The sequence below is a fragment of the Mustelus asterias genome, chromosome 21, assembly GCF_964213995.1.
Source record: "Mustelus asterias chromosome 21, sMusAst1.hap1.1, whole genome shotgun sequence".
NCBI lineage: Eukaryota > Metazoa > Chordata > Chondrichthyes > Carcharhiniformes > Triakidae > Mustelus > Mustelus asterias.
The window spans coordinates 16700792-16720168 of NC_135821.1; the positions used below are offsets into that span (position 1 = coordinate 16700792).

The 19377-nt window shown below is 49.4% G+C and overlaps 1 protein-coding gene across 5 annotated transcripts in view; it reads left to right on the forward strand.

Annotated features, from left to right (window-relative positions):
• Nucleotides 1-1638: 1638 nt before the first annotated feature.
• tcf20 (transcription factor 20) overlaps nucleotides 1639-19377 on the forward strand; it is a 103729-nt gene continuing 85990 nt past the window's right edge. For all 5 annotated transcript variants that reach the window (XR_013500400.1, XM_078237544.1, XM_078237545.1 and 2 more), the window contains exon 1: nucleotides 1639-1758. The gene's annotated coding sequence lies outside the window, so the exon portion shown is untranslated. The remainder of the gene's footprint in view (nucleotides 1759-19377) is intronic.

The following is a 19377-nucleotide window of genomic DNA, read 5'->3' on the forward strand; positions in this document are numbered from 1 at the left end:
TCCTGCTTCTAGTTTCTATGTAACACTCCTACCCAACTCCCCACCCGCAGATGTCCCTTATTTTGTAAGAGTTGATGATATTGATTGATCCTATAATCTTCAAAATGAGGGAATATAAAATGTTGTTTAACAACTTCTGCTCACAATGTGACCACTTTGAGCCCCTGGTATAAATCTGGTGGTTTACCCAGCACACACTCCCGGGACCAAAACACAACTTGGGTTGGAAGAGAAGTAGACCATTTTAGAGCTCCCCCCCCCCCCCCCCCCCCCCCCCCGCCACCCCCTCCGCCCACCGCCGCCCAATTCGATTCCCAACTCGGGTCACTGTCTGTGCGGAGTTTGCACGTTCTCCCCGTGGGTTTCCTCCGGGTGCTCCGGTTTCCTCCCACACTCCGAAAGGTTAGGGTGCATTGGCCGTGCTAAATTCTCCCTCAGTGTACCCGAACAGGTGCCGGAGTGTGGCGACTAGGGGATTTTCACAGTAACTTCATTGCAGCGTTAATGTAAGCCTACTTGTGACACTAATAAATAAACAAAACTAATACCACTAGGCCATTGCCTCCCCGGTGTTAATGTAAACCAACTTGTGACTAATAAATAATAAAAGGGAAAGCGGGGAGGGGTTATTTCTAAAGTGTAGGCGCAGACTCAATGGGCCAAAGGCTCTCTTCTGCACTGTATCATTCTATAGGCGACATGGTGACACAGTGGCTAGCACTGCTGCTTCACAGCTCCAGGGACCTGGGTTCGATTCCCAGCTTGGGTCACTGTCTGTGTGGAGTTTGCACATTCTCCTCGTGTCTGCGTGGGTTTCCTCCGGGTGCTCCGGTTTCCTCCCACAGTCCAAAGATGTGCGGGTTAGGTTGATTGGCCATGCTAAAATTGCCCTTAGTGTCCTGGGATGCGTAGGTTAGAGGGATTAGTGGGTAAATATGTAGGGATATGGGGGTAGGGCCTGGGTGGGATTGTGGTCGGTGCAGACTCGATGGGCCGAATGGCCTCTTTCTGTGCTGTAGGGTTTCTAAGATCTTTCTAAGATTCTCCCCGTGTCTGCGTGGGTTTCCTCCGGGTGCTCCGGTTTCCTCCCACAGTCTGAAAGACGTGCTGGTTAGGGTGCATTGGCCGTGCTAAATTCTCCCTCAGTGTACCCGAACAGGCGCCGGAGTGTGGCGACTAGAGGATTTTCACAGTAACTTCATTGCAGCGTTAACGTAAGCCTACTTGTGACGAATAAAGAAACCTTAACTTTTCCTCCCACAGTCCAAAGATGTGCGGGTTAGGTAGAATTGCCCTTTCGTGTCAGGGGGAAACTAGCCAGGGTAAGTGTGTGGGGTTACGGGGATAGGGCCTGGGTGGGATTGTTGTCGGTGATGGGCTGAGTGGCCTCCTTCTTCAATGCGGGGATTGTGTTCTATGATTGTACAAAGGAGCTGGAGGCTTTTCTGTGGGTGAGTGAGTGACAGAGAGGACAAGCAGATTGGGGGTGGGTGAGGGGAGGAGAGCTCAGAGAAGTGGATTGGATTGTGAGCTTGGGAATCCGGGCTCAGCCAGAAGGGTCTGAGAGAGAGAGAGAGAGAGAAATTTCCAATCCATGGCCATCACGTGATGCTGGAAAGATTGTAGGTTTGGGGTGGGGGGGAGAAGAGAGAGAGAGAGAGAGGGAAAAAATAGAGGGAGAGAGAAAAGGAGAGGGGAAAGAGAGAGAGAAGAGGAGAGAGTGTTTGGCGAGGAGCGATGGAGGTGCCTGGATTGAGAGTAAGTAATTGCTTGGGGGGGGGATGTCGATTTCATGTTAGTTTCACTCCGGCGGCGACATGTGAAGAGGCTGGTGAGTTTCCGAGAGGACAAGGCGGGGAGGGAGCTGCAGCCTCCCGCTCCCCATCCATAAACCCCCCCTCTTCCCCAGGGGCTGGGAAACCTGTGCCCTTTGGGAAGGAGCCCGATCCCCGCGATCCTCCCGCGGATACAATGAATCCACTCGGGCCGCCGCCGCGATACAATGTCGCCGACAAAATGGTTACTGCGGCCCGGGTGGATACAGAGGCCGGGAGAGTGGAGGGAGGGAGAGGGGCTTTCTCTCTCTCTCCCTCCCCCACACCCAGGGGGTATCTCACTGGGATTTACCACCCCCTCCATCCCAAATAAACCCCAGTGCTGGGGGGGTTGGGATGGCTTCTCAACCACACCGGAATTCCCAATCCCTCCCCTCCAGCGTGGGTTTAAATTAGGATCATTCCCTTCTCCCCATTCTAGTGTATAACTCCCCTCAAATTCCCGTGTATATTTCTCCTTCTCCCCTCCCCCCCCCCCAATTCCCTTGTATATTTCACCCCCCCCAAAATTCCCGTGTATATTTCCCCCGCCAAATTCCCTTGTATATTTCTCTCTTCCCCCCCCCCGCCAAATTCCCTTGTATATTTCTCTCTTTCCCCCCCCCCCAAATCCCCTTGTATATTTCTCTCTCCCCCCCAAATCCCCTTGTATATTTCTCTCCCCCCCCCCGCAAATCCCCTTGTATATTTCTCTCCCCCCCCCCAAATCCCCTTGTATATTTCTCTCTCCCCCCCCAAATCCCCTTGTATATTTCTCTCTTCCCCCCCCAAATTCCCGTGTACATTTCTCCCACCCCCAAATTCCCGTGTACATTTCTCACCCCCCCCCCACATTCCCGTGTATATTTCTCCCACCCCCAAATTCCCGTGTACATTTCTCCCACCCCCAAATTCCCGTGTACATTTCTCCCACCCCCAAATTCCCGTGTACATTTCTCCCACCCCCAAATTCCCGTGTACATTTCTCCCACCCCCAAATTCCCGTGTATATTTCTCCCACCCCCAAATTCCCGTGTATATTTCTCCCACCCCCAAATTCCCGTGTACATTTCTCCCACCCCCAAATTCCCGTGTACATTTCTCCCCCCCCAAATTCCCGTGTACATTTCTCACCCCCCCCAAATTCCCGTGTACATTTCTCCCCCCCCAAATTCCCGTGTACATTTCTCACCCCCCCCAAAAAATTCCAGTGTACATTCCTCCCACACCCCAGAATCCCGTGTACATTCCTCCACCCCCCCCACAGATTCCTGTGTACATTCCTCCCCCCCCCCCCCCAAACAGGTTCCCATGTATATCCCTTGCCCCCCCCCACCCCACAGGTTCCTGTGTATATTCCCCCCCCCCCCCCCAACCACAGGTTCCTGTGTCCTCCCCCTCTTCCTAGGTGCGCCCCCCTCCCTCTCTCCCCGCCCTCCATGGAACACTGCAGCGGGAGGATTGAACCCATGTGTGATTTGATTTATTATTGTCACATGTATTGGTATACAGTGAAAAATATTGTTTCTTGCATGCTATACGGACAAAGCATACCGTTCATAGAGAAGGAAATGAGAGTGTGCAGAATGTAGTGTTACAGTCATAGCTGGAGTGCAGAGAAAGATCAATTTAATGGAAGGTAGGTCCATTCAAAAGTCTGATGGCAGCATCTGGGAAGAAGCTGTTCTTGAGTCAGTTGGTATGTGACCTCAGACTTTTGTATCTTTTTCCTGATGGAAGAAGGGGGAAGAGAGAATGTCCGGGGTGCGTGGGGTCCTTGATTATTGCTGGCTGCTTTTCTGAGGCAGTGGGAAGTGTAGACGGAGTCAATGGATGGGAGGCTGGTTTGCGTGATGGACTGGGCTTCGTTCACAACTCTTTGTAGTTTCTTGTGGTCTTGGGCAGAGCAGGAGCCATACCAAGCTGCGATACAATTAGAAAGAATGCTTTCTATGATGCATCTGTAAAAGTTAGTGAGAATCGTAGCTGACGTGCCAAATTTCCTTGGCCTCCTGAGAAAGTAAAGGTGTTGATGGGCTTTCTTAACTATAGTGTCAGCGTGGAGGGATCAGGACAGGTTGTTGGTGATCTGGACAGCCAGAAACCTGAAGCTCTTGACCTGACTGTGTGAGCCGAGAGGTGGAGAGCGAAGCACTGAGTCTTGAGGACACCAGTTGTTGAACTGGGAGGGTAACTGGAGGAAGTGAGCTCCGAGCAAGGCAGCATTGAATATCTCCAGACAGGGCACTGTCAAGTAGACCTTTCTCACAACCTGCTCTAACCCCCTCCCATCCTGGGGCTGCACGGTGGTTAGGACTAACCTTACCTTCCCAGGGTAAGCTGAGGTGAACTGGGCACTTTGCAGGACCACATACAGCCCCAGGCCCGTTCGTTAGTTTGTACAATAGACAGTGAGGGATAATCAGGGTAGCCATTATCCCACAGGGAGGCTTTGCTCTGACCCGGCACAGTGATTAGCACTGCTGCCTCACAGCACCAGGGACCCGGGTTCGATTCCCGGCTTGGGTCACTGCCTGTGTGAAGTCTGCACATTCTCCCCGTGTCTGCGTGGGTTTCCTCCGGGTGCTCCGGTCTCCTCCCACAGTCCGAAAGAACTGCGGGTTAGGTTGATTGACCATGCTAAATTGTCCCTTCGTGTCAGGGTGTTAGCAGGGTAAATAAGTAGGGTCATGGGGATATGGCCTGGTCAGTGTTGACTCGATGGGCCGAATGGCCTCCTTCTGCACTGTAGGGACTCTATGAATGAATGTGAATCCAGAAAACGTCAGTAATTGCAAAAGGGGAAGGTGGAGAAAGACTTGCGTGTAATATACTGTGGGGGTTTTCCAAATACATGGGGGTGGTTGAGGAAGATGTGGGTTCGGTGAGACAGACTGAGAGGCTGCTGAGAGATTAGGCGATGGTGCATCTCTTAAACCAGCACTTTGTAACTGTTCTGCCAGCTGAGGGTAAAATAATAGGGCTTGAGCGAAATAAATCCCCAAAGTCTGGTCGTTTCCCCTCTTGGGCATTGAAATTGAATGGATGGTACAGCACAAAAGAAGGACATTCAGCCCAGCCCAGTACTAATGCTCCATTCTAACCCCCTCCCATTGACCTAAAAAGAGGTCTAACCCCCTCCCATCCATCTCCACCTATCAACCTGACTCTCTATCACCCTCTCCAATGTGTTTATCCAGCTTGGAAGGCAATGGCCTAGTGGTATTATCACTAGACTATTAATCCAGAAACTCAGCTAATGTTCTGGGGACCCGGGTTCGAATCCCGCCACGGCAGATGGTAGAATTTGAATTCAATAAAAAATATCTGGAAGTAAGAATCTACTGATGGCCATGAAACCATTGTCGGAAAAACCCATCTGGTTCACTCATGTCCCTTTAGGGAAGGAAATCTGCCGTCCTGACCAGGTCTGGCCTACATGTGACTCCAGAGCCACAGCAATGTGGTTGACCCTCAACTGCCCTCGGGCAACTAGGGATGGGCAATAAATGCTGGCCCAGCCAGCGACGCCCATGTCCCACGAATGAATGAAAAAAACAGCTTAAGGTGTTTGTGGTAACGAGTTCCCCATTCTCACTACTCTCTGGCTCAAGAGGTCTCTTCTGATTTCCCCATTCCGTAACCTCCTCATTTTGATGGCCTGTAGCTTTGTAGTTCTCCACACACTGCGACACACACAACCTTGCGTCGCAGTGTGCGGAACCTAATGGGGTCACACTCCGGTCGTATCCTTCCTCATTCCCGTTCCGATATCGCCCTTGCACCTTTCCCCAACGGCCCTGCTTTGTTATAATGTAGTGAGCACCCTCTCAGAATCCCAGAATTGTTACAGTGCAGGCCATTTGGCCCATCGAGTCTGCACCAGCTCTCCAAATGGGCATTCCACCTTGGTACCTCCCCCCCCCCCCCCGCACACTGTTCCTATTCTGAGTGTGTTGGCTGCCAAGATTGAAGTTCAGCACAGTGTCTAAAGAAGTGGACGAGGAAACTGCAGAAATGTTGGCCGGGATAGTATAGAGCGCTCTTGCTAATTTTGCTTCGTTGTTTAAGAATGGCGGGACAGAGGAATTGTAACTACAGGTGTGTCGGTTTGATTTCACTTTTGGGGCTGTTTTTAAAAAAATTAATTCACAGGATGTGGGCATTTCTGCCTCACCTGATGAAGGAGCAGCGCTCCGAAAGCTCGTGGTACCAAATAAACCTGTTGGACTATAACGTGGTGTTGTGAGACTTCTTACTGTGCCCACCCCAGTCCAACACCGGCATCTCCACATCATGCCTAATTGCCCTTGTACTGAGTGGCACTGCTGCTTCACGGCGCCAGGGAGTTGGATTCAGTTCCCGGCTTGGGTCATTGTCCGTGCGGAGTTTGCACGTTCTCCCCGTATCTGGGTGGGTTTCTTCCGGCTGCTCCAGTTTCCTCCCACAGTCCGAAAGACATGCTTGTTAGGTGCATTGGCCGTGCTAAATTCTCCCTGAGTGTACCCGAACAGGCGCCAGAGTGTGGCGACTCGGGGATTTTCACAGTAACTTCAATGCATATAAGTCTACTTGTGGCATTAATAAATAAACTTAAACTTGCTCAGAATCAACCACATTGTTGTGGATCTGGGGTGCAGACCAGGTAAGGATGGCAGGTTTCCTTCCCGAGAGGACATTACTGAACCAGATAGGTTTTTAAGACAATCGACAATGGTCATCGGATTTTATTAAATTCAAACTTCACCATCTGCCATGGTGGGATTTGAACTCAGGTCCCCAACGCATTACCCTGGGTCTCTGGATTACTAGACCAGTGACAGTACCGCTACGCCACTGCCTCCCCCAGTTAGTGGCTCTCTCGTCAGAGACTGTATGAGCTGATCAGAGAGAGGCTGCATGGATCGTGAAGGCTAACATTGTCTAATCTTCTGTCAGATTGTGCAGGGGCTGCTATGAGAGGGTGATGGAGCAGTAACGCCGCTGGGCTAGTAATCCAGTGGCACAGGTTACTGTCCAAGGGATAATAGCAGTGAAATACTGTGGATGCTGGAAGTCTGAAATAACAATAGAAAGTGCTGGAAAATCTCCACACAGACCTGGCAGCATTTGTGTGGAGGGAGAGGGACGAGGTTGTTTTAAATCCAGTGTGAATCCTTTTTCAAACTGGTGCGCTGGGGAAATGGGTTCAAATTGCACCAGGCAGCAGGTGGAATTTAAATTTGGTGAATAAATCTGGCGTAATGCGATCCCTACAGTGCAAAAGAGGCCATTCGGCCCATCGAGTCTGCACCAACTCTCAAACACAGCATCTTACCCAGGCCTCCTCCCCTGCCCTATCCCAATAACTCCACACATTTACCATGGCTAATCAGCTTAACCTAGAATAGAATCATACAATCTCTAAAGGGCTGAAGGAGGCCATTCGGCCCATCGAGCCTGCACTGACGACAGTCCCAACCAGGCCCTATCCACGTAACCCCATGTATTTACCCTGCTGGTCCCCTGATGCTAAGGGGCAATTTAGCGCGGCCGATCAACTAACCCACACATCTTTGGACTGTGGGAGGAAACCGGAGCACCCGGAGGAAACCCACGCAGACACGGGGAGAACGTGCAAACTCCACACAGACAGTCACCCAAGCCGGGAATTGAACCTGGGTCCCTGATGCTGTGAGGCAGCAGTGTTAACCACTGTGCCACCGTATCACCCTAAAAGTTACGACTCCAACGGGACTCGAACCCGGGACCTTTGTCTTGCAATCAACTCGAAGTCCAGGTTGCTATCCATTGTGCCGCAGAGTCAACCAGTCTCAATCACGGTGACTGCGAAAACTTATCGCCGATTGTCCCCAAAGAACATTGTCACTAATGTCCTTTAGGGAAGGAAATCTGTCGTCCTTACCCGGTCTGGCCTACATGTGACTCCAGAGCCACAGCAATGTGGTTGACTCTCAACTGCCCTCTGAAACGGCCGAGTGAGCCACTCAAGCAGAGGACAATTGGGGATGGTCCTGTCAGTGACACCCAGGTCCCATGAAAGATAAGAGGCCAGTGGTTGATTTCTGCGTGGGCTTCCAGGAGAGGTTTGAAGTCCCGGGCAAGAAGTGGTGAGCGAAAATGAAAGTGGGCCCTGCAGTCCTCGGGTTCAATTCTCGTCACTGCATTTTCGGGAGGGTGCAGAGGAGATTTACCAGAATTATACCGCGGATGTTTGGGGTGTTCACTTATGTCGGGGAGGTGACGGCTAGAGAAACTGTAATTGTTTTCCCTAAAGAAGGGAAAATTAACGGGGGATTTAATAGAGGCAATAAGAATTGTGAAGGGTTTTTAAAACGCGTTTCCACTGACAGGAATATCAGTTGTTAAGGAAACCGAGATTTAAAATAACATGAGGGGAGGCCTAGTGGTAATCCAGAGGCCCAGGCTCATGCTCTGGGGACCCGGGTTCGAATCCCATCGCAGCGACTTGTGGAATTTAATTTCAATTAATAAATCTGGAATTAAAATAATCCTCAGTAATGATTGTCGTAAAGATCTTCTTGTCCTCCTTTAAGCGAAGGAAATCTGCCGTCCTTACCCGGTCTGGCCTACATGTGATTCCAGGCCCACAGCCCAACTGCCCTCTGAAATTTAAAGTTTATTTTTATTTGTGTCACAAGTAGCCTTACATTAACACTGCAATGAAGTTGCTGTGAAAATCCCCTAGTAGCCACACTCCGGCGCCTGTTCGGGTACACTGAGGGAGAATTTAGCACGGCCAATGCACCCTAACCAGCACGTCTTTCGGACTGTGGGAGAAAACTGGAGCACCCGGAGGAAACCCACGCAGACACGGGGAGAACGTACAGACTCCGCACAGACAGTGACCCAAGCCGGGAATTGAACCCGGGTCCCTGGCGCTGAGAGGCAGCAGTGCTAACCACCAGCAATCCGCTCAGTCCAAGGGCAATTAGGGATGGGCAAGAAATGTTGGACCTTGCATCCCAATAAAGAATAAAATAATAAATAATTGGTAAAGAGAGTCTGGAGTGCAGGTGAGGAACTCTCAGCAGTTAGCACTGCTGCTTCACAGCTCCAGGGACCCGGGTTCGATTCCTGGCTTGGGTCACTGTCTGTGTGGAGTTTGCACGTTCTCCCCGTGTCTGCGTGGGTTTCCTCCGGGTGCTCCGGTTTCCTCCCACAGTTCGAAAGACGTGCTGGTTAGGGTGCATTGGCTGTGCAAAATTCTCCCTCAGTGTACTCGAACAGGCGCCGGAGTGTGGCGAGTGGGGGATTTTCACAGTAACTTCATTGCAGTGTTAATGTGTGACACCAATCAATAAACTTTAACTTTGTTTTTACATGATGAGGTAATGATAAGGTGGAAAGGTGATCGATTTGATAGCGATGTTCAAAACTGTTGGATTGCTGTAGAGAGAGAGAATGTCCCTGGAGTCAGCCCAGGAGGCACAATGGGCTGAATGGCCTCGTTCTGTACTGTAGGGATTCTATGAGGGGGAGAGAGAGTGTGCTCCTGGAGACAGCCCAGGAGGTACAATGGGCTGAATGGCTCCCTCACTGTGCTGCACAATTGTATCCTGACCTTGAGCTGACAATTGCTGAGCTGCTGAGTGAGAACAACGTGGCCTTGTCGAGGATAAGTGATGCCTAACTAATCTCGATGATGTTTATGAGGCGGCTGGTGAACAATGTGGACAGGGCCTTCGATAAGAATGTCGTCCGAATGACCTTCCCGACACGGGTTGGGTTGGGTTGAACTAATGAGCGCGTGTGCATGCTGCCGCAGACTGGTTGGGGCGCAGGAGACAGAGGGAGGGAGAAAGGGTACTTGGCAGAACGGTATTCCCAGGAGAGGAGAGGCTACACAAACACTCACTCTCAGGAATTTTGGAGACGAAGGGGGGATTTGATCAAAGTTTCCGTGCTGTGAAGTGGAGCTGACGAGGTCAAGGGATGTTTCTGGAGTTTGGGAATTCTAGGCCAAGGGGGCGGAATCTAAAAGTTTTGAGTTGGGCCCTTTCCCGGAGTGCGATGGGGGACACGCTACTCCAGGGATAGCCTGGGAGAAGTTTGAAACTCTCCCGCAAATGGTATTTACTGCTGTTTAATTTTTAATCGCGGATTGATAGATTTTCGTTAACGAACGTCCTTCGAGGCGCAGATAATCTGCAGCAGAACCTTCATCTGGAAGGTGGAACCTTCACCCGGAAGATTCTGCTGCAGATAGGACAGGTTACCGCAAACATGGAGACTTTGGCACAGTGGTATTGTCACTGGACAAGTAAACCAGAGACCCAGGGTGATGGACAGGGAGGCGATGGCCTAGTGGTATTATCGCTAGACTGTTAATCCAGAAACTCAGCTAATGTTCTGGGGACCCGGGTTTGAATCCCACCACGGCAGATGATAGAATTTGAATTCAATAAAAAATATTTGGAATTAAGAATCCACTGATGACCATGAAACCATTGTGGATTGTCGGAAAAACCCATCTGGTTCACTCACGTCCCTTTTAGGGAAGGAAATCTGCCATCCTTATCTGGTCTGGCCTACTTGTGACTCCATGTATCTGACCCTCGGGGGTAGGCAATAAATGTTGGCCCAGCCAGCGATGCCCACATCCCATGAACGAATACATTTAAAAAAATGTATGGTGTTTTGGGTGACTGGGGCTTTCCTCTGCTTCTTGATAGGAGCTGGCGTTTGAAGGAGGCCGCATCCTCTTTCCTTTGTTCAGTTGCTCTGGGGGCAGCCAGCTTGGGCCTGTTTCTCTCTCAACTTGAATGTCGTAGAACCATAGAATGGAACCATAAAATCCCTACAGTGCAGAAAGAGGCCATTCTGCCCATCGAAATGCCCATTGGGCGGCACGGTAGCACAGTGGTTAGCACTGCTGCTTCACAGCTCCAGGGACCTGGGTTTGATTCCCGGCTTGGGTCACTGTCTGTGTGGAGTTTGCACATTCTCCTCGTGCCTGCGTGGGTTTCCTCCGGGTGCTCCGGTTTCCTCCCACAGTCTGAAAGATGTGTGGGTTAGGTTGATTGGCCATGCTAAAATTGCCCCTTAGTGTCCTGAGATGCATAGGTTAGAGGGATTAGTGGGTAAATATGTAGGGATATGGGAGTAGGGTCTGGGTGGGATTGTGGTCGGTGCAGACTCGATGGGCCGAATGGCCTCTTTCTGTACTGTAGGGTTTCTATGATTCTATGAATACTTTGAGCCCATTGAGTAAAGAAGCCAGGATGTCTTATTGCAGTTGTTCAGGGCCTTGGTGAGACCACATCTGAAGTATTGTGTGCAGTTTTGGTCTCCTTGTCTAAGAAAGGATAGACTTTCCATCGGAGTGCAGCCAAGGTTGAGACTGATTCCTGGGGTGGCAGAATTTGATTTGATTTGATTTATTATTGTCACATGTATTAACCTACAGTGAAAAGTATTGTTTCGTGCGCGGTATACAGGCAAAGCATACCATTCAAAGGAAACGAGAGAATGCAGAATGTGGTGTTACAGTCATAGCTAGGGTGTAGAGAAAGATCAACTTAATGCGAGGTAGGGCCATTCAAAAGTCTGACAGCAGCAAGGAAGAAGTTGTTCTTGAGTCGGTTGGTACGTGAATCAGACTTTTGTATCTTTTTCCCGAAGGAAGAAGGTGGAAGAGAGAATGTCCGGGGTGCGTGGGGGTCCGTAATTATGCTGGCTGCTTTTCTAAGGCAGTGGGAAGTGTAGACTGAGTCAGTGGGTGGGAGGCTGGTTTGCGTGATGGGTTGGGCTACATTCGTGACCTTTTGTAGTTCCTTGCGGTCTTGGGCAGAACAGGAGCCATACCAAGCTGTGCTACAACCAGAAAGAATGCTTTCTATGGTGCATCTGTAAAAGTTGGTGCGAGTCGTAGCTGACTTGCCAAATTTCCTTCGTCTTCTGAGAAAGACTGTCGTCTTTCAAAGAATTGTCGTATGAGGAGAGATTGGGTCGACTGAGCCTGTATTCACTAGAATTTAGAAGAATGAGAGGGGGGTCTCATGGATCATGCATCATTCTGACACGGCTGGACAGACTGGATGCCGGGATGTTGGTTCCTCTGGCTGGGGGCGGGGGGAATCTAGAACAAGGAGTCACAGTCTTAGGATACGGGATAGGCCATTTAGGACTGAGATGAGGAGAAATCTCTTCACTCAGAGGGTGGTGAATCGGTGGAATTCTCTACCAACGAAGGTACAAAGAACAAAGAACAGTACAGCACAGGAAACAGGCCCTTCGGCCCTCCAAGCCTGTGCCGCTCCTTGGTCCAACTAGACCAATCGTTTGTATCCCTCCATTCCCAGGCTGCTCATGTGACTATCCAGGTAAGTCTTAAATGATGTCAGCGTGCCTGCCTCCACCACCCTACTTGGCAGCGCATTCCAGGCCCCCACCACCCTCTGTGTAAAAAACGTCCCTCTGATGTCTGAGTTATACTTCGCCCCTCTCAGCTTGAGCCCGTGACCCCTCGTGATAGTCACCTCCGACCTGGGAAAAAGCTTCCCACTGTTCACCCTATCTATACCCTTCATAATCTTGTATACCTCTATTAGATCTCCCCTCATTCTCCGTCTTTCCAAGGAGAACAACCCCAGTCTACCCAATCTCTCCTCATAGCTAAGACCCTCCATACCAGGCAACATCCTGGTAAACCTTCTCTGCACTCTCTCCAATGCCTCCACGTCCTTCTGGTAGTGCGGCGTCCAGAACTGGACGCAGTACTCCAAATGTGGCCTAACCAGCGTTCTATACAGCTGCATCATCAGACTCCAGCTTTTATACTCTATACCCCGTCCTATAAAGGCAAGCATACCATATGCCTTCTTCACCACCTTCTCCACCTGTGTTGCCACCTTCAAGGATTTGTGGACTTGCACACCTAGGTCCCTCTGTGTTTCTATACTCCTGATGACTCTGCCATTTATTGTATAACTCCTCCCTACATTATTTCTTCCAAAATGCATCACTTCGCATTTATCCGGATTAAATTCCATCTGCCACCTCTCCGCCCAATTTTCCAGCCTATCTATATCCTGCTGTATTGCCCGACAATGCTCTTCGCTATCCGCAATTCCAGCCATCTTCGTGTCATCCGCAAACTTGCTGATTACACCAGTTACACCTTCTTCCAAATCATTTATATATATCACAAATAGCAGAGGTCCTAGTACAGAGCCCTGCGGAACACCACTGGTCACAGACCTCCAGCCGGAAAAAGACCCTTCGACCACTACCCTCTGTCTCCTATGGCCAAGCCAGTTCTCCACCCATCTAGCCACTTCTCCTTGTATCCCATGAGCCTTAACCTTCTTAACCAACCTGCCATGTGGGACTTTGTCAAATGCCTTACTGAAATCCATATAGACGACATCCACGGCCCTTCCTTCATCAACCGTTTTTGTCACTTCCTCAAAAAAAAAGGTAGTGGAGGACAAGTCTCTGAATATAGTTAACAATGAAATAGAGCGGGGTGGGGGCACATTTCCCAGTCGCACTCATCTGATGTGTAACAGAGCTAGTTCAAACCGGTCCTTCCGTTGTACAAGGCACACGGAAAGATGAAGATAGTATTCTGATACTTCCGAGCTTAAATTCTGGCTATTACCAACATAGCGAATCCAAAAGAGAGGCAGAACTCTCAGCACTGGGGCTGTTCTCCTTAGAGGAGAGAAGATTAAGAGAAGCACAAGGGATCTAGACAGAGTAGCGAGCGAGAGAGATACTGTTTCCATTTGTGGGAAAGTCTAGAAATGGAAGGACACCAATGTAGACTGATTGATAAGAGAAGCAAAGACGACGCGAGGGAAAAAAGCCTTGAATAACTAGCGTCATGTACATTTGATTTTATTTTATTATTGTGATATGTATTGGGATACAGTGAAAAGTGTTTCTTGTGGGCTGTACAAAACATACTGTTCATAGAGTACATAGGGGAGAAGGAAAGGAGAGGATGCAGAATATAGTGATGCAGTTCCAGAAAGGGTGTAGAGAAAGATCAACTTAATATTAAGGCAAAATACTGTGGAGGCTGGAATCTGAAACATAAGCAGAAAATGCTGGGGAAACTCAGCAGGTCTGACAGCATCTGTGGAGAGAGAATACAGTAAGAAGTCTCACAACACCAGGTTAAAGTCCAACAGGTTTATTTGGTAGCACAAGCCTGTCCAAATAAACCTGTTGGACTTTAACCTGATTTTGTGAGACTTCTTACTGTGTTTACCCCAGTCCAACGCCGGCATCTCCACATCGAGAGAGAATAGAGCAAATGTTTTGAGTCAGAAGTCATCCAGGCTCGAAACGTTAGCTCTATTCTCTCTCCACAGATGCTGTCAGACCTGCTGAGTTTCTCCAGACTTTATTGTTTTTGTTTCAACTTAATGCAAGGTAGGTCCATTCAAAAGTCTGACGGCAGCAGGGAAGAAGCTGTCCTTGAGTCGGTTGGTACGTGACCTCAGACTTTTGTATCTTTTTCCCGACGGAAGAAGGTGGAAGAGAGAATGTCCGGGGTGCGTGGGGGGGTCCTTAATTATGCTGGCTGCTTTTCCGAGGCAGCGGGAAGTGTAGACGGAGTCAATGGATGGGAGGCTGGTTTGCGTGATGGATTGGGCTACATTCACGACCCTTTGTAGTTCCTTGCGGTCTTGGGCAGAACAGGAGCCATACCAAGCTGTGATGCAACCAGAAAGAATGCTTTCTATGGTGCATCTGTGAAAGTTGGTGAGAGTCGTAGCTGACATGCCAAATTTCCTTAGTCTTCTGAGAAGGTAGAGGTGTTGGTGGGCTTTCTTAACTGTAGTGTCAGCATGGGGGGGAACCAGGATAGGTTGTTGGTGATCTGGACACCTAAAAACCTGAAACTCCCGACCATTTCTACTTTATCTTGGAACAATGAAAGGACTTTAAATGCGAGTAAAGCTCCAACTCTCCTCCCACAGCAGTAACTATCTACATACCAGCAGAGAACAAAGAAAATTACAGCACAGGAACAGGCCCTTCGGCTCTCCAAGCCTGCACCGACCATGTTGCCCAACTGAACTAAAACCCCCTACCCTTCCGGGGACCATATCCCTGTATTTCCATCCTATTCATGTATTTGTCAAGACGCCCCTTAAAACTCACTATCGTATCTGCTTCCACCACCTCCCCCGGCAGCGAGTTCCAGGCACCCACCACCCTCTGTGTAAAAAAAATAAAACTTGCCTCATACATCTCTTTTAAGCCTCCACATCCTTCTGGTAGTGTGGCGACCAGAATTGAACACTATATTCTAAGTGCGGCCTAACTAAGGTTCTATAAAGCTGCAACATGACTTGCCAATTTTTAAACTCAATGCCCCGGCTGATGAAGGCAAGCATGCTGTATGCCTTCTTGACTACCTTCTCCACCTGCGTTGCCACTTTCAGTGACCTGTGTACCTGTACACCCAGATCCGTCTGCCTATCAATACTCTTAAGGGTTCTGCCATTTACTGTATAGTGCCTATCTGTGTTAGACCTTCCAAAATACATTACCTCCAAATACATTGTCCAAATTAAGCTCCATCTGCCATCTCTCCACCCAAGTCTCCACCGATCTATACCCTCTGACTGTCCTCATCGCTATCCGCAAATCCATCAACCTTTGTGTTGTCCACATGTTTACTAATCAAACCAGTTACATTTTCCTCCAAATCATTTATATATATATATATATTACAAACAGCAAAGGTCCCAGCACTGATCCCTGAGGAACGCCACTTGTCACAGCCCTCCATTCAGAAATGCACCCTTCCACTGCTACCCTCTGTCTTCTCCGACCGAGCCAGTTTTGTATCCACCTTGCCAGCTCACCTCTGATCCTATGCAACTTCACCTTCTGCACCAGTCTGCCATGAGGGACCTTGTCAAAGGCCTTACTGAAGTCCATGTAATCATCCAATGCCCTACCCTCATCAATCATCTTCGTCACTTCCTCGAAAAACTTGATCAAGTTAGTGAGACATGACCTCCCCTTCACAAAACCATGTTCCCTCTCGCTAATAAGTCTACTTATTTCCAAGTGGGAGTAAATCCTGTCTCGAAGAATCCTCTCCAATAATTTCCCTACCACTGACGTAAGGCTCACCAGCCTGTAATTACCTGGATTATCTTTGCCAACTTTCTTAAACAAAGAAACAACATTGGCTATTCTCCAATCCTCTGGGACCTCCCCTGTAGTCATGATGTGGAGATGCCGGCGTTGGACTGGGGTAAACACAGTAAGAAGTTTAACAACACCAGGTTATGTCTGGAGACAATACACATCTTTTTAGCTAGTCTTGATGCTCTCTCCACTCGCATTGTTCTGTTTCTTAAAGACTTGATTAGTTGTAAGTATTCGCATTCCAACCATTATTCATGTAAATTGAGTCTGTGTCTTTATAAGCTCTGTTTGTGAACAGAATTCCCACTCACCTGAAGAAGGGGCTTGGAGCTCCGAAAGCTTGTGTGGCTTTTGCTACCAAATAAACCTGTTGGACTTTAACCTGGTGTTGTTAAACTTCTTACTGTACCTCCCCTGTAGCCAGTGAGGATACAAAGATTTCTCTCGAGGCCCCAGCAATTTCCTCCCTTGCCTCTCTCAGTATTCTGGGGTATATCCCATCAAGCCCTGGGGACTTGACTTAATGTTTCTCAAGAACCCCAATACCTCCTCTTTTTTGATCTCAACATGAGTTGTACTATCTGCACACCTTTCCCAGATTCATCATCCACCAAGTCCTTCTCTTTGATGAATACTGACGCAAAGTACTAATTTAATACTTCGTCCATTTCCTCTGGCTCCACACATAGATTCCCTCCCTTGTCCTTGAGTGGGCCAACCCTCCCCCTGGCTACCCTCTTGCTCTTTATATATCTATAAAAAGCCTTGGGATTTTCCTTTAATCCTGCTGGCCAATGCTTTTTCATGACCCCTTTTAGCCCTCCTTACTCCCTGCTTAAGTTACTTTCTACTTTCCTTGTATTCCACACTTGCTCCGTGTGTTCCCAGCCTCCTAGCTTTGACAAATGCCTCCTTTTCCTCTTTGACTAGGCTCACAATATCTCTCGTTATCCAAGGTTCCCAAAACTTGCCATACTTATCCTTCATCCTTACAGGAATGTGCCGGTCCTGAATCCCTATCAACTTGCACTTGAAAACCTCCCACATGCCAGATGTTGATTTGCCCTCAAACATCTGCCCCCAGTTTACATTTTTCAGTTCCTGCCTAATATTGTTGTAATTAGCCTTCCCCCAATTTAGCACCTTCACCTGAGGATTACCCTTATTTTTATCCATCAGTATGTTAAAGCTTACTGAATTGTGGTCACTGTTCCCCAACTGCTCCCCTACTGAAAAGTCAACCACTTGGCCGGGCCCATTCCCCAATACCAGGTCCAGTACGGCCCCTTCCCTAGTTGGACTATCTACATACTGTTTCAGAAAGCCCTCCTGGATGCGCCTTACAAACTCTGCCCCATCCACGCCCCTAGCACTAAGTGAGTCCCGGTCAGTATAGGGGAAGTTAAAATCTCCCACCACAACAACCCTGTTACTTTTACACCTTACCAAAATCTGCCTACATATCTCATAGAATCCGTACAGAGCAGAAGGAAGCCATTTGGCCCATCGAGTCTGCATCGATCACAGTCCCACCCAGGCCCTATTCCTGTAACCCCATGTATTTACCCTCCTAATCTCCTTGACACAAGGGTCAATTTAACATGGCCAATCCATCTAACCCGCACATCTTTGAAGTGTGGGAGGAAACCGGAGCACCCGGAGGAAAACCACGCAGACACGGGAAGAAGGTGCAGACTCCACACAGACAGTGACCGGAGGCCGGAATCAAACCCGGGTTCCTGGCGCTGTGAGGCAGCAGTGCTCACCACCGTGCCACATATCTGTTCCTCTATCTCCCGCTGGCTGTTGGCGGCCTATAGTAAATCCCCAACATTGTGACGACACCCTTCCTATTCTTGAGCACTGCCCATATTGTGGAGGTTAGTAGTGTACAGTGCGAGGGCTTTATGGGCTCCCTGATGGGACATTCACGGGAGCAACACGCCCTCTGGACACAATGTCAGCCTGGAATACTGAGTGGAGCTCTGGAACTCGCTGAGATTGGTTCAAATCCCGCACCTTCCACTCTGGTGGGAACGTAACGGCTGACTTTACACACACTATCCATTACTCCAAGTGCCACTCTCCATTAGTCCCTGCGCCTCATCCAATTTTCCCCACTAATGACTTGCGTCATGATCGCTGCAGGCAAGAGAAGGCCTTTGATAGCCAATTCCCAGAGTTCCCTTCACCGCCTCTAGTCCAAATCCTCTTTTTCCACCCTCAGCAATTCTCACATTCCCCTTTGGGTTCATTTTTTAAAATCCTCCTGCATTTTATGTCTCGCAGTCTCTGCCTCTCAGGGAAATATCTATTATTGACTGGTGTCTCTCAGACCCCCCTCTCTCTTGCGCACTCTCTCTCGGTCTCCCCCTCTCTCTCGGTCTCCCCCACACGCCCCTCCTCTCTCTCTCTCGGTCTCTCCCAGTTTCACCCTCCCTCTGGGAGATTATCTGCACTATCGGATCTCTCTTGGGAACATTTCTGTACACTGACTGGTGTCTCTGTCCCCTTTCTCTCTCAGGAGGATATCTGTAAACTGATTTTCTCTCAGGCCCTCTATCTCTAACGGAAATATCTGTACACTCCGTCCCTCTCTCTCGGGGAGATATCCGTACACTGACTGGTGTCTCTCAATCCCCCTCTCTCTCGGGGAGATATCTGTACACTCCGTCCCTCTCTCTCGGGGAGATATCCGTACACTGACTGGTGTCTCTCAGTCTCTCTCTCTCGGGAGATATCTGTACACTGACTGGTGTCTCTCAGTCCCTCTCTCTCTCGGGGAGATATCCGTACACTGACTGGTGTCTCTCAGTCTCTCTCTCTCTCAGGGAGATATCTGTACACTGACTGGTGTCTCTCAGTCCCTCTCTCTCTCAGGGAGATATCTGTACACTGACTGGTGTCTCTCAGTCCCCTCTCTCTCTCAGGGAGATATCTGTACACTGACTGGTGTCTCTCAGTCCCTCTCTCTCTCGGGGAGATATCTGTACGCTGACTGGTGTCTCTCAGTCCCTCTCTCTCTCAGGGAGATATCTGTACACTGACTGGTGTCTCTCAGTCCCTCTCTCTCGGGGAGATATCCGTACACTGACTGGTGTCTCTCAGACCCTCTCTCTCTCGGGGATATATCTGTACACTGACTGGTGTCTCTCAGTCCCTCTCTCTCTCGGGGAGATATCCGTACACTGACTGGTGTCTCTCAGTCCCTCTCTCTCTCGGGGAGATATCCGTACACTGACTGGTGTCTCTCAGTCCCTCTCTCTCTCGGGGAGATATCCGCACACTGACTGGTGTCTCTCAGTCCCTCTCTCTCTCGGGGAGATATCCGTACACTGACTGGTGTCTCTCAGTCTCTCTCTCTCTCAGGGAGATATCTGTACACTGACTGGTGTCTCTCAGTCCCCTCTCTCTCTCAGGG